The following is a 13,104-nucleotide window of genomic DNA, read 5'->3' as shown; positions in this document are numbered from 1 at the left end:
ATATCTTTTGTCGCAGCAGACCGGCATGAATCAGCAAATCTCGAACGACTTCCATGCGTAGAATGCATTAGTAATCGTTGTGTGAGGCTAGCGCAATTGAAACACCTACAAAAGTGGGGCAAAAGACCAAAGATAAGGGCATAAAAGAGTTCACGTAAAAAGCGGCCTTATATATATATATATATATATATATATATATATATATATATATATATATATATATATATATATATATATATATATATGCGATTAGCGTATCTTGTCAGAATCTGGCGAGAAATATGTTTCTTTTTTTGCATATGGTCCGTCGCAGTACTAACTTCATATTTCAGGGATACGTTTTTGATACTTAATCAAACACATATTTTTCAACGCTTGCAAATTTTCTGTAGAAGATGGATACTTCAACTGATAAATGGTGAGAGAACAAGGGAATTCGTCTCAGTCGTTTTGACATGTGGACTTCGCTAACGGAGTCTAGTTAGTCTACTTGTCACAACGTCGGCTCAGGGCTTAGCCTTATCGATATTCTCCCGTCTTTGTAATGCACAACAAGCAATTGGTGGTGCTATGTTGAGATCAAAACCTGTTTCTGTTTCACTTGTGTTGAATTTCGCTTACGTTGAACTGCCACGTTGTAGTGACGGCGATGTACACAGCGAAAACTGCGAATAACAAAAGTAAATATTCGGCGAACCTGCAACCAGAAACAAAAAGCAACAGTCAAGCACACAACGATAGCGGCGAGCATAGTCGGTGATCGTTAAAATTACGGCGTTTTACGTGCCAGAACCGCTTTCTGATTATGAGTCACGCTGTAGTGGAGGACTCCGGTAATTTTGACCACCGGGGGTTCTTTAACGTGCACCTAAAGCTAAGTACACGGGTGTTTTCGCCCCCATCGAAATGCGGCCGCCGTGGCCGGGATTCGATACCGCGACCTCGTGCTCAGCAGCCCAACACCATCCACTGAGCAACCACGGCGGGTGGGCGATCGTCAAAAATCTTGTTTGCAGGTCAAGTGCGTCGGCATTTATACGTGACTCGTCGAAAGTTCCAGAGTAATCACTGGTGTCCGCGTGCTTTCCAGAAAGTACTGATGGTGGTGGTGGTGGTGGTGGTGGTGGTGAATTGTAGCAACAGGCGGGTTTAGCCTGGCGAACAAGGCCGGCAATTGCTCCGCCCGAGCGTCTCGCACAATACCGCTGAAGGGTTTCACCACGTGTCCATCAAACCAGTCTCTCTTAAAAACTCGATGAGGAGACGTGAAGTTTCTTTTCGGGCTATAACTGATCCCGCGGGAAATATAAGGTGTTGCAGGCGCGCATGCGGAAGGTTCTTGCTTTGCAGATTCTTCAGGAGAGTGTCTCTTTCATCTTGGAATTGCTGGCAGGACCACAAAAAGTGCTCAATGTCTCCTGTCTCGTTGCATGCCGAACAGTTCGGAGAATTGATTCGCCCCGTTTTAAATAACCAGGCCGGTGTATTTGCAGATCCTGTCCTTATTCGATATAGAAGTGTGGCTTCCTCTCGGTGCAATCGCTTGGTTACGCAGGGCATATGCGGTGGAACCCAAAGCGACGCAAAGTGATTTCGAATGTCAGATTTTTGCACTTGATTACTCTTTGGGGCCTTGATTTTGGGAGGATGATAGAGCGCGGCGTATGCAAGCGCATCAGCTTTTTCGTTTCCTGAGATACCAATGTGGGAAGGAATCCATTGAAACTTTACTGTGAAGCCTTTGTTGTTGAGCTCTTTCACGATGGCTAGTGATTTGCGTGGGAACTTGAGGGATGGCAAACCACGGTATATTTGTTGTAATGCGGCCTTTGAGTCCGTAAGGACAACCACATTCTGCGGAGGCAAAGTCTTTAATTTGCGCAGAGCAGAAGCTATTGCTGCGCCTTCCACAACTGTCGACGAGGCTATACAGTCCAGACGGCCAGACCACGTATATCTTAGAGAGGGAATATAGAATGCAGCTGCACAGCGGTCTTCGTCTGCCTTGACAGAGCCATCTGTGTATACTTGTAGGTGACTCGGGTAAATCGTGTTCAGGTGTTCCAGGACTAATGACTTGGCTTCTGCAGATGGAATGCAGCTCTTTGATTGCAATCGTGGTACACTTAAGTTGCATGTGATGTCCTCGAATGTCCAGGGTGGTTCTATCCTTTCCCTCGATCTTGAGCAGCGCAATCCTAATACGCGAAGCGTGTTCAATGCTGCATAAAAATGTGAGCGCGGCCTGTTACCTATACGTCGTAAGAGCGCTCTACCGGGCGTAGACTCACTCAATCGTAGGAGCTGGATCATCAGAGCCTGGGAAGCCTGAAGCCGTAGAGGGCATGACTCAGCTTCGTAGAGCACTTTCTTGTTTGACGCTGGCTGAGGGACTCCAAGGCAAAGTCGGATACCTTTTCTGTGGATGGCTTCTAAGCGCTCGTATTGGCTGTCTGAGGGTGACATCAGAGGTAGCTGATACAGGATTCGACTTGTAACCAACGCTGTATGTAGCCGTAGCATGGACGTCGGGTGGTTGCCCCAGCGTATGCCAGCGACTCGCTTGAGCACATGTAGCCTGGGTGACGATGACGCCACAACGTGGTCAACACCGCGGCGCCAGAGTAGCCTGTGGTCTAAGGTAACGCCCAGAAATCGGACGTTGGTGACTTGTCGAATCTGGTATCCGTCCAAATTCAGCGTCAAACGTGTAGATTTTCTTTTCACTCCAGGAAATAGTACGAATGATGATTTTTCTGCTGATAGTGATAATCCAATCGTTGCCAAGTGGCCCTGAATTGCTTTTACTGCTCCCTGGGCTATTCGTGCAAGGCGGCGATGCTGGTAGCCGGAGACCCAAATGCAGATATCATCGGCATATATAGATATCTTCACTGGTGTTCGATGGTTTAGTACTGTTGGGAGGCTACTCATGGCAATGTTGAATAACAAGGGAGATAAAACACTCCCTTGTGGCACACCACGAAATATACGTATTTCATCGCTCAACGTGTCGCCAAGACGAACTCTGATGCGACGATCATTGAGGAACGTATGTATGAAGTGCAAGAGATGACCCGTGACGCCTATAACTTGCAACTGGCTGATGATGGCTCTTTGAGACACGTAGTCGTAAGCCTTAGAAACATCCATGAAAACAGCAAGTGTCGACAGGCCATCCGCACTGTAATGCTCTATGTGGCTTAGAAGGTCCAGTACATTGTCTTGAGCGCTTAGACGCTGCCGAAACCCAGTCATGCACGATGGTAGTTTTCGACCCTCCTCGACATACCAAGTGAGTCTTGTGCACGCCATCTTCTCCATTAGCTTCGCTGCACACGAGGTCAGTGATACCGGTCTGTATGAGTCCAGAGCTGCAGGATTCTTTCCAGGCTTCAGAACCGGTACCACCCATGCTACCTTCCATAAATGTGGGATAGCCCCACTGGCCCAGACTTGGTTAAAAAATGCCAGCAAATCACGCCGTCTCTCAACCGGTAGGTTAGTCAGCATCTGATTACTGATGAGGTCAGGTCCCACCGCACAGCGACGTCGGAGGCTGCTCATAGCTAGTTCCAGCTCTCTGAGTGTGAAAGGAGCATCCATTATAGACGACGATAGCGGCAGTGGCGGGTTGGTTGTGCCAGCTGACCTTCCGGAAGAGTATATTTCAGCGAAGTCATTCGCAAGGCAAGCGAGTGTCTTGCCTAACTTCAATGCTAGGGCTTCAAATGGCTTGTTTGGTCGAAAGTTTCCAGCAAGGTTATTAACGACCCACCATATCCGTGGAACTGGCGTGAAGACCGATAGGCTTGCACAAAATGATGCCCATTGATCTCTTCTTAGTTTCCTTGTATAACGTCGAATTACTGCGTTAATCCTGTTATATATAGTCTTCATTGATGGGTTGCCTTTCGTCCTCATCAGCCTCCGTTCCGCTCTTCTACGGGCAGCGCATAGATTTTTGAGCTTTAGATCGGGAGCGGGGAAGTGGTCGGGTAGCTTCAGCTCAGCGGTAGCCAATCTCTTGCTACGTAGCATGTCCGCGAACAGGTTTCCAGATGATTCGCTTAGGCCGTCTCTGTATGTATCCCAATGCGTCACAGGACAGGATCTTCGGCCGTTGGTTCGATATCCAGCAATGTTAACGAAGACAGGAAAATGATCACTGCCCATTCTATCTTTACTAGTCGTTGACGATGCGAGGATGTCCGTTGAGTGTAACGTCAAGTCAATGACACTGTAAGAGGCCGGTGGTCGAAAAAACGTTGGCTGTTTGTCATTTGCCACGCAGAGTCCCTCGGTGTTTAAAGCTCTAACAATTTGCTTTCCACGTGCATCAGTCGCCTTGTCGCCCCAGAGAGTATGGTGCGCGTTGAAGTCGCCACATATAATCCTAGGAGCTGGGCAGCGGCTGCATAGGTCTCTGATAATTTCTCCCATCGAGACCTTCAGGCGAGAGCTCACATACACAGAGGCCACGCTGAGGCTTCGATTTCCCAGCCGCACTTGTACAGCAGTGACTTCCAAAGCACTGCTGCAAAGGTCTTGAACTGGAAGAACGTAATGTGGTATTTCACGTCTCACATATAGCATGGCGCTTCCGTTCGGAAATGTTGGAATACTTTGGTTTCCATGTGCGACGTAACCAGCAATTGTTCTGGAACCTGGAAGACCAGCCTCGGACAGGGCCAATATTGGCACAGGCATGTTGCGTAAGAAAAGCGACAGTTCAGGTAAATGGCACGCAAGACCCGCACAGTTCCATTGCATAATAAGTGGCACCTGTGGATGAGATGGTGAACATTGTGTCCTGACCGCAGCCATATTGTTAGGTGCTTTAAGAAGAGGTAGAGCTGAGAATCACTGACTCGAGAGCGAGGGCTACTTCGAGCATTTCCTTCATCGAGCTAGCCGGCATCTTCTCTATGTGTGATCGCAAGGCCTTGAAGAGAGCACGTAGCACCTGCTGACAGTTCTCCTGTGGTGTGTTTTCATCGCAACGCGATTGGGGTCGCTGCAGTTCAGACACATAACTTCGCTGTTCCGGTTGTTCAGCAGTCTTCTCTTCTACGGGGCCTCTGTTCATTGATTTGACTGTTTTAGCCGGTCCGCTGCGCGATGGCACCACTGTGTCCTGGATTCCTGGAGAAGGCTTCAGGCTTGGAAAATCAGTTTCACTCTTTGAGCTCAATTTCATTGCGTCTGACTCTCTATGTCTTTCTGTCGTTTTCTTCGTCGTATTTTTCTCATCGTTCCCTGTTGGCCCCAAGATAAACGTTTTCTTACGCTTTATTGCTGCTGCCCGCGTAGGACACTTGCTATAACTAGCTGGATGACCACCACTACAGTTTGCACATAGAACGTTCTCTCTGCACGCGCATGTTTTGAAATCGTGCGGTCCTCCACATCTCTTACACCGCTGCTCACCACGGCAGTACTTGGCCACATGTCCATAGCGCTGACACTTGAAGCACCGAGGTGGTGTCTCAACGTAGTCAATGGTCTCGTGTCTTGTGAAGCCCAAGTTGATCTTCTCTGGACGGTCTGTATTTGGAGCGAACGTAAGAACCACGGAGCTGGTTCGCCTGGACTCCCAATCGGTTTCGGAAATTTGGACGCGTCGCATGACTCTCCTTGCATGGTAAACTCCTTGTGGTTTAAGGTATAGCAACAGTTCCTCGTCAGTGTACCACTTCGGTACTCCTCTAATAATGCACGTGTTTTGCAGGTACGAATTGGGCACGCGTGCTGAGATTGCAGTCCCTGAGATCGACTTGCAGCTGAGAAGGGAATTCACATGCTCTTCTGTCTGTACATCTAGAAGCAGGGCTCCTTGAGCAGTAAATCGGCTCCTAACTGGCGATGCGCCAAGAATTTTTTCAATATCCGTAGACAGAACAATGGGATTTACTTTTTTCAGGTCGGCTCCTTCTGTAGCAGGCGTAACAATCACTGGGATTCCGATGGTCCTCTTCTTGCGGTGACGCACAAGCCTGAAGCCTTCATCGTCCAGATCTGTGATGTCAGCTATGTCACAAGCGTCAATAAGCGTAGACTCGTCGTCTGTTTCTGTAGCCTTGTATCGCTTACAGTCACGGTTGCTCTCAGGGTCAGTCGGTGGCCTCTGCCCCGGTGTCAGGTCAGGCGTAGTCATGACGGGGCGCTCGCCGCTACCAGATCGGGCTCTTCTGCAGGCTCCTATCGAAGCGACGGGAGGCGAAGGCCCCCCCGGCCTCCGGTAGGGAAGGTACCTTGGCGAGTCGTCCGACGTCTTCGACAAATCTATTTGACTGAACAAGAAAGTACTGAACAATTCGTGTGGCGCATACAATCTGATTACACAATGTTCGGCGAGAACATACAACATATAGAATCAACGATAACGTTCGAGTAAGTTCCAAATCATGCAGGTGCGTCTTACGTTGAGCGATAAGTTGTTAGCGGGTGAAATGCAGTCCTCGAGAAGAGCGTAAATAAGTGCATGCACGTATCAAATGCCGCATTGTATGCAAAACTTTGCGAGTATCGCCTGTATTGCCTTATGAATTACTAGTGCTATGAAGATGAGTGAACGCAGGCAGACGGAGTTTAAGCAAGGCTGCGCCCTGAATCCAGTCGTAATTTTTTCTACGGTCACGAAGTCAACATTTTTTATGTGTACCATGCATGATCGATTATGAGATGTCCGTGCTCGTCCTAGCCATTGGTGGCCATTAAAGGGCCTCTCCTATTTCTCGTCTGAGCAAACGTCGAATCTCTTAGGCGCTGTCATTCCTTGGCATGGACGCACGCACACGTCCTAGTCAGCGCAGCCTTTAGCCCGTTCGTTCCATTGGAATGAAGCGGTAGCGACGCCGTGTACGACCCGTACGGGCCTACAGAGCGCGAAGAAACAAATGTAACGAAATCCGTGGGTAGAACTGGGTCGTATTTAGGCTATGGCTGAATACATGTGACACGGAAAAGCTTTCATGCCTTGTCATCAGTCGCCACGAGGCTGGCGGAGGTCCTATCAAGACACGTCACTATGCCACGGCTTCGTTTATCGTGTCGAATGCTTCTTTTCGTGCGCATCAGCTGCTTCTGTACAGCGCAAGAAACTCGGCTATACGCGGTGGTTAGAGCTGATTTTCGGTCTTTAAGGGGATCTTACAGCGAAGTTTTTTTTTGTCTACCCTCCCGGGTTTGGCGTTGCCGTTGCTGAAGGCTCGCTGCTGTTGCTGCTGGGTCGGCGAATATATTTTTGTGTTTAGAAAGTCTGCTTGCGTCCTTAACGATGGCGATGATTTCACAGATGACCCTTGTCCTCGTTCTTGATGCCATTGTGTGTAGCGCGAGACGACGACGATGCCGAACTCGAGCGTTATAACTTCCAAGCAAGGTTTGTCAAATGCGCGAAATTAATGCCATAGCTAACAAATATAGTACCAAACAGCAAGACTAGAGGCAAAGCAAGCGAAAAGAAGAGTCAGAAAACAGTAGTTCGTGCACTTTTGACTTACTGCCACAAGTGCGCGCAATATACTGAAATAAAGCGCTGGAAGAACTAAGAACAAAGCCCGCGTCAAGGACAGGAGCCATACAAAGCGCAGGCAGGAAATTGCAGCGCATAAGTAAACCAGACGGTGTTTTGCGGCATTCCTATACAGCTCTGTGAGGGACTGCAACGGGATATGAGCGTTTTCTTTTGTCGCGCCATTTTCCTACTGCAATGCACCTCGGGGCCATTCGTATCCATTAGGAGTCGGAGGAAAGGCAAGACGCAGTCTCTTGTTTCCGAAATGACAAGATCCCGACAGGTTCGCACCGACAATTGTTATTTCATGACCGTAGGACACACCGAACTCCTCCGAAGACGGTTCGCTTGCAGAAGCAATTTGTCACGATTATGCCACGGGCCCTGCCGCGTTCTTCGTTCGCGTTTGCAATTCGAGGCATTGCCTGAAGTTACCCGGAAACCATAAACTTCCGCCATTTCATTGACTCTGCTTTGCGTTGTGAAGGGAGGATTGCTGCGTCTGTTCTGCCATCTCTCTCTTTATTTCCGGAGCAAGTCATGGTTAATCTTCATTTTCTTGTCAGGAAGAGATGACTGGCTAACATTTGCACCGCTGTTCTTGGTAGTTGCGCTGGAGAATACGCGAATTAATAAGAAGCCTGAGTATACAAAACCACAGTGGATGCACTCGTTCATTTCAGGATTGGCGATGCTTCCGATATTCGCTCACTCATCCCAGTATGTCAGTCCTGAGCATTCTGAGTGAATCCGACTCATAGGTAAGCATTCGCAGTGCCGACCTACTTTTGCTATGAGCACACGTATTGAGCTGCACATAATGTTTGCGTGCATTGACACCTACACAGAACGCATTGTTAGTAATTCCGAGTGTAACATGCATGACGAACGCCATCAGTTAAGCTCAATTAATAGATCAATATACCATGGGAACGCACTGCATTGTTGAAACAGCTCTGGCAGCAACTGAGGACACTTATCACAACGGTAGCTCCCTGCCACTGTGTCGGCGAAAGCTTCGTACCCGCCATGGTAGCCTAATGGCTTTGCCGCTGCGCTGCTAAGCATGAGGTCGTGCGATCAAATCCTAGCCGTGATGGCCGCATTTAGATGGGGTGAAATGCTTAAACGTCCGTGCATTAGTTGCACGTTAAAAAGCCCTAGGTAATCAGAATTAATCCGCAGTCCCCACTACGGCGTGCGTCATAATCAGATGATGGTTTTGACACGTAAATTCCCAGAATCTAATTTCCAAAGCTTAGCATTCCGCCTGAAAAAGCACTTCCCGAAGCAAGGCGAAAGTGACGACTTTTACTTTTTGGCTGTCTTTTAGATTTGCTACTGTTTTCTTGCAGTTTTGATTCAATATATGCGGGTAAACTAGCGAAGCATGCAAGGCAAACTCCTTGAATGAAAGAGAGCAGCGAAATAAGCAAAAATGAAAATTCAAAATTGAGCGCCGTTGCTGAAGCGCCAGTTAGGGAGGAAGGGGTCGTGCCAGTAGCGCTGAAGCGCCGTTGTTTCGAAAGTTCTTGTGGGTGTTACAGCCATTAGACTCTTCCTTCTTTATGCATGGGCAGCGTCAGCGCAGGGCAGCCAGCCGCACCATTCCGCCGCGCCTCCCGTGGTTACTTTCTTCGCTCGCCTCGTTCGGGATCAGCGCAGCCCTGGCGTGACCCTGTACCATAGGCTTCACTGGGCACATGTACTTGACGTGAGCGCGGTCAGGCGGTTCCATGGCCTTTCAGGTTGAGTGCCTCACTGCCTCGGAACTCGGTTACTGCCGTCGGCATCTTCTCTCAGTAGAAATTTTCTCGTGTTGGCCTTCGTTTATTTTCTGTGAAGATCCCTTCTTAGATACTCGTCTCCTTCCGCATAAACTTTTGTGCAAAAACATAAAACGGAGAAAGATGCTTTATGAGATGGTTAACTTTTGTTGAAAAAAAAAAGCACAGTTAGTTATAAATATAGAAGAGCATCTATCTATCTATCTATCTATCTATCTATCTATCTATCTATCTATCTATCTATCTATCTATCTATCTATCTATCTATCTATCTATCTATCTATCTATCTATCTATCTATCTATCTATCTATCTATCTATCTATCTATCTATCTATCTATCTATCTATCTATCTATCTATCTATCTATCTATCTATCTATCTATCTATCTCTCTGTCTGTCTGTCTGTCTGTCTGTCTGTCTGTCTGTCTGTCTGTCTGTCTGTCTGTCTGTCTGTCTGTCTGTCTGTCTGTCCGTCCGTCCGTCCGTCCGTTCGTCCGTCCGTCTGTCTGTCTGTCTGTCTGTCTGTCTGTCTGTCTGTCTGTCTGTCTGTCTGTCTGTCTGTCTGTCTGTCTGTCTGTCTGTCTGTCCGTCTGTCTGTCTGTCTGTCTGTCTGGTCATGGGTTCGAGAGCCTTAATCAACTTCGCCGTAATTAACCACGCTGGTCGTGGATTCGACTGCCACAGGCGTGGAGCGCTCGACTCCCACCAAAGTTCGTGGGTTCGACTCGCGACCTTCACGATGTCAATTGGAATCCAACTTGGAGATATCGCCGGTTTGCCCATATCTCCAAGTGAGTTCGACTCACATTAAAGGTCGAGGGTTCGAATCCCACCAAGGGTAATTTACTCTTTTTTAATTAACTGTGCATTAATTCACTTCGCCTTAATTAACACCAAAGATAGTGGGTTTGACTCCAACCAAATGTCGGGGGTTCGACTCTCGACCTTCATAATGTCAATTGGATTCCAACTTGTAGATATGGCCGGTTCACCAATATCTCCAAGTGGGTTGACTCCTACTACAGGTCGAGGGTTCGACTCCCACCAAAGGTCGTGGGGTCAACTTTCGACGTTCGCGATGGCAATTGGAATACAACTTGGAGATATGACCGGTTCACCCATATCTCCAAGTGGGTTCGACACCTACCAAAGGTCATGGGTTCTAGTGCCTTAATTAACGATATCTAACTAATTGTACTTTAACTAACTTTGGCTTAACTGACACCACGGACCGTGCTGAGGCTTCTTCTTCGCCTTGGCTTCACGCTTTATTTAGAAATTTATGGTCTAATGGGCCCTAATTAACAACAAAGGCCGTGGATTCGACTAACACGCACGGTCGTGGGTATTAATTAAATTTGCCTTAATTAACATCACAGGTAGTGGGTTCGACTCCCACCAAAGGTCGAGGGTTCGATTGCCTACGAATTTTGGTGCCATAACGCCGGACAGCGTAACGCCGGACATTGGATTTTTCATCCCACGAGCCGTGTAAGGCTTTCGCCCTGAAATCAGTGAGACGGTTCACGAGTCCACACTCAGTACACATTCTGAATGCCCCGTCGTCTTTGCGCACTATAGTAATCGACGACACAAACGAAGATGTAGAAGGCCGAATAAGCCCAGCGTCAAGCAAGCCTTGCAATTCTTGCTTCAGCCATTTCTCCTTTTTGTAGGACATGCCGTATGGTTTCTTCCGAACAACAGTAGTGTTGCTGAGCTTCAAAGGCACCTTTTGAACCTTGGCCCCTGGTGGATACTGTCCGACGCATTTGAGTTCTGGATCCTGGTTCGGCGTCTGTTCACTTGAAGTTACTAGCTTCGCTAGTAACTAGTGACTTCGGTAGTAAGTTGGAGTCGACCTCTACATCATCGCGTCAAGACATATTTATTCTCATCCTCTTCATGTGAGGACGAGCCAAGAGAAAACTGTATGCGGCATCCTGTGTAATGAGTACCTCGACATCCGTCTTGCGGCCTTGGTATTTCACGCATACCCTCGCCGGTCTATCAAGTATTCTAGAACTGTCATCGTAGCTCCGCACGTTAACAACCTTGCCGGTGAATGTCTCTTCCAGAGAAATCACTCGGGTGTTGGCAATGCTGACCGACGTCCCGGTGTCAACTAAGACTTCAGTTGGCCTTCCGTGATGGTCATTCGGGCATAAAGCAAACCTACTGCTGACTTTTCCCAATGAACTATTTCTTTCATCGTTGCCGGGTAGAATAGAGCTCTCTGATTTTTCCTGTTGTTCTGCTCGTGATTCACCTCGAAGCCTGATTCTTGCACTGTGGCGTGGCCACAAGAACCATTTCAGCAAGTGCACCTCTCATCACACGTTAAACTTATGGCCGATGATCGGCCGTTGGTGTTACTTGTTTGGTTGTAGGGTGGCAACACATCGGTCGAGATATTCCCCAGGGAATGCAATGTCTGCTCTACTGCCGCGTGTGGTCTGGGAAGAACTCCGTGCTCAGAACTCTGCGTCATCCCATGAATTACTAGCGCGACTATGCGTCGTTCAGATAGGTTCAAGTCGGCAAGTTGCAAGAGTAGTTGTTTTTCAAAGTAGTAGTCGACATCTGTTGCTTCTCGATGCACGAAAATAATAGCCTTGTCCGAACATTCAACAAAATTCTGGACATATGCACGAACGAAACAGTTTTTCTATTCGACCCATGGATGGCTCCAATGCATGGTTCCGTATCCTCAAATCGAACCACTTTTTAGCGGTTCCCGTAGAAAAAAAAGAAAAAAAAAACAGAAAAAAAAGATTGCTTCTACCAAATCCGGCGTCCCTTAGCGTGCACTCAGCGTTGTTAGACTGCAGTGGACAGTGTGCTGTTTGTCACGCACAAGTGTAGCATGCGAGAACCACGCTGAGAAGATAGTCGCAGGACAGTTCCCATACTATGCTGGACGCTGCTAATTTACTCGTAACGAGCTCCCCTCGTCAGAGAAGAAGCGCCACAAAGGGAAGAAAGAGTTGCTACTCCAAGGGAGGCCGACTCGACGCGAAGGGCTCATGTGCGCTTTCCGGAAGAAAGCCGTCCTAACTGGTGCCTGCCCTCAACTGAGAACAGCAAAGAAGACCAGTTGGAAGTAACAAATCTCCACTCCTATTCCTATAGCCGGACCCTCACTCCACCTTTGCGCCCGCTGGAACTTAGTGGGGTGCCGTTCCGGTATTCCTTCTGCAACAGAGTTGCTTGTGCTTCTTGGTTGGCTGTGGTCCTGATGGGTTGTGACCTGTGTGTGAGTGGCTGCCGCCAGCAGGGAGGATTGGAGCACAGGTATTATAGTGACGGTGCGGAGAGAAAACAATCTGTTCTGTGCCATGTAAACGAGGCTTATCCAGACGCTCGTGGCTAAGCACTTGACTTTTTCTGTTTTTCCTATTCAACGATGTAAAAAAGTATTGTTCAAGCGCCAGTAAACCTGTTGGTTTTCCATTTCCCAACTTCCGAGCTTCTGATTTCTTCAATCCGAAGCCTCCGCCACGCTACCATAGGAAGCCGGGCTCGCGATAACCTAGCGCCGCAACAGCGTCGAGTACACACAGGCTCGAAAGAATCATTGCGCGGAACAGGAGTCTTCGCTACGCAGCGAAACCTGGTGCACACCGCGAGTGTATGTATGCGATGCATACATTCAATCATATAAAGTGAATTACTTACAGCCCAATAATTCAATTAATGTTTAACACTTCTGCCACTATGCGATGTGCCATGTTAGGCAATGATAATGCTAAACCCTCAAATATTATGAACAATGACGCACAACGCCTCAAGCAAA

Source organism: Dermacentor albipictus, chromosome 4 (genome assembly GCF_038994185.2).
Source record: "Dermacentor albipictus isolate Rhodes 1998 colony chromosome 4, USDA_Dalb.pri_finalv2, whole genome shotgun sequence".
Lineage (NCBI taxonomy): Eukaryota > Metazoa > Arthropoda > Arachnida > Ixodida > Ixodidae > Dermacentor > Dermacentor albipictus.
Note: the sequence above shows the minus strand (reverse complement) of the source record.